The sequence below is a fragment of the Sparus aurata genome, chromosome 12 (genome assembly GCF_900880675.1).
Source record: "Sparus aurata chromosome 12, fSpaAur1.1, whole genome shotgun sequence".
NCBI lineage: Eukaryota > Metazoa > Chordata > Actinopteri > Spariformes > Sparidae > Sparus > Sparus aurata.
In genome coordinates, this window is record NC_044198.1 from 27,552,593 (window position 1) to 27,555,464 (window position 2,872).

Genomic DNA, 2,872 nt, shown 5'->3' on the forward strand with positions numbered 1-2,872 from the left:
TGGCTCGGGTGACGTCACCAAATCCACCCCTAAAGTGGAGCAGGCTCCTCCCCCTGCTTCTAAACCCAGACCCCGCCCCCTGTTTATAGCAGCAGGCCCCTCCCCCTGTTTAAAGCTCTGTAAATAGACTGAAGAGCAGCTAAATGAACCAGCAGCACACAGAGATCATTACTGACCTGATTCACATCCAACACACAGCAACACAAACTGTTATTCAGACTTTCAGCTACATTTGATTTCTTTTCGCAATTCACACAAATAACTTAAATGACTTATTATTTAAATCTTATAACTGTAATCAAAACTGCACCTTATCTCTCTTCATCTTGCACCTTACAAACCCACTGAGTTCCATTCTGCTTAGTATTTAATAGTATTTAATATTATCCTGGAACTGCTAAGCATCTTATTGTACATAGTGTATAGTGTTTACATTTTGTGTATTGTACTGTTTCTGATATCAATATTTGCCCTTACCTTGTACTTTTGTATTTTTGTATTTCTGATTGTATTGTCCCGCTGCTACGATGACCTAATTTCCCCTCGGGGATAAATAAAGTTATCTATCTATCTATCTATCTATCTATCTATCTATCTATCTATCTATCTATACAGTGACAGTGGAATCATGGGTAAAAATCCCCTGTGGGACCTCCATCTTTTCTGTTTACCACCAGTGAGGGGCAAGTTACTCTCAAAATGCAATATATTACATATTACTGGCTACCTTCATTTTGAAGTAATATATTATGTTACAATATCATTGTATGCATAGAGTAATACATTACTTATTACACTGCTATTTAGTTACTTTCAACAAAGGATCACAGTCTGATATATTATGAAATAGGAATAAATGTTTTTAATTGTTGGCTCAGTCATGTGAAACACGACAGACCTTCACTTTCTATAATGTAGAAGGGCCGCACATTTGTATTAAAATGTATAGTTATAATAGTCCAAACCTCTGAACGCTTTAGTTACTTACTGACTTATTTATTTATATACCATTTTTTAACTTACTGTTCTTTGTTGTTCTTGTTCTTAGTTAAATCGGCGTTAAATCATCGTGAGCTAAGAAAAAACTGAAGTCAAATTCCTTGTATGTGTTCAGAAACTTGGCCAATAAAGCTGATTCTGATTCTGATTCTGATGCTGACAGCTTTTTTATATACTTAAGTACAATCATTGCAAGAAAATGACATTTGATGCTGAAGTAATTTAGTAAAAATCAGATCCACTTTCTATCATTTTTGTATTATTTTAATTGTCTGATTCTGTTTTCCTCACTGAACTCCTGAAATGTTTGAATCCTCGTTCAGTTGTGTAAAGCACGGTGCTGTATAAATAAGGTTTATTATTAAGCCCCCTGTTTGTGTTGGTGAGGTTTCCTGCCCTGGGACACTTTGACATGTCAACCCAACAGTTGGCCCAAAATAATGTTTGGCACCGTGTACATTTTAACAAGGTGGGAGATGACGCAGGACCTGGTTTAGACTAGAGTTTGTTTAATTGAAATGGCTTTAAAGGTTTACAGTCCCCAAAATACCATTAAAATAACTGACAGGTAAACTAATGCTTATTTGTGGTTTAATTATTTATTTTCAATAGTTTTAATGCAGCAAACTGGGTAACAATAATTACAGCATCAGTGCTTTTATGAGGGTTCAGTCAGAGTTTAGAATTGTTTTATATTGCCATGATGAACAGCTCAATAAACAGACACACATAATAAAATAAATCAGGTGCATTAGACGGCAGTAAACTCCAGTTAACTCTTTAAAATAACACTCAGTGACGTAACGCGACCATTCATGAAGGATCCTCGTTCTCCTTTCCTCTCTTGACATAATCCTGCTGTACCAGGCCTCTTATGTTCACCGTGAGTCATGTGATAATCCTTGAATGGTTTAGCACACACACACACACACACACACACACACACACACACACACACACCTCGTCTCCTGACAGTCAAACAGCAGAGGAGAGGAGAGTTTTCAGCCGTCATGGGTTCGGAGGGTCTGATTCAGTTCCATGAAGTCATGAGACCCACAAACGAAGGAAACCACAAGACTTCTATTAGCTGCACAATCCAACTCCTCTCCTCCATTAAAAGGAGACGCCTGAGTGGCAGGAAGCTGAGATGTAGCTCCGATAACAGCCACCACAACATAGTGAACTCACTGATACAAACGATACAGAGAGGAGATGTTCAGAGGAATTGTATTAGTGGTTCCTGGTAACACTGACTGGTTATTTTCCTCTTATTTTCCGGCTCTGACGGTGATCAGAGTGGGTAAGAAAACAAGACGAGGGCTTTATCTCTCAGACTTCACTTGTGAAACCAGCCCTGGTTCAGCCCCCGCAGACAATCCCTTCACTTCATATTAAGTCCCTGAAAATCCCGACAGTCACTCGGCAACGCGGTGGTCCTGCCCGGACGGGAAGGGCTCAGACACAACCTGTTGTGTGACTGGACAGGACTCAAGCAGCTGGTTTGATCATGTTGACATTCAAATCGTCCCTAATTTAGTGGATCTGTGATTCATTTAGCGGCCAGGAGTCAAGGAGCATGACTCAGGCAGGGCTGAACAAGCAGTAATGTGATTAAATCACATCCTCTTTCCAGCTTTCCTCATCGGTCAGCAGCTCCAACTGGGTAAAAGTGAAGGAAGCAGCTGGCCGGGGAGGACGGATTATTTTATTACATACTGGTGTCACACTGTCAGCTGACTGGGGTTTGAGTCTATGGTCAGTATGTAATGTGGGGGAAGAAATGTTAATAAGAAGAGAAAGATCTTCACTGACTAATAAACAAACTGTCTCTGTTTTCATGACTGAATAAACAAACTGAGCTTAAACAACGACA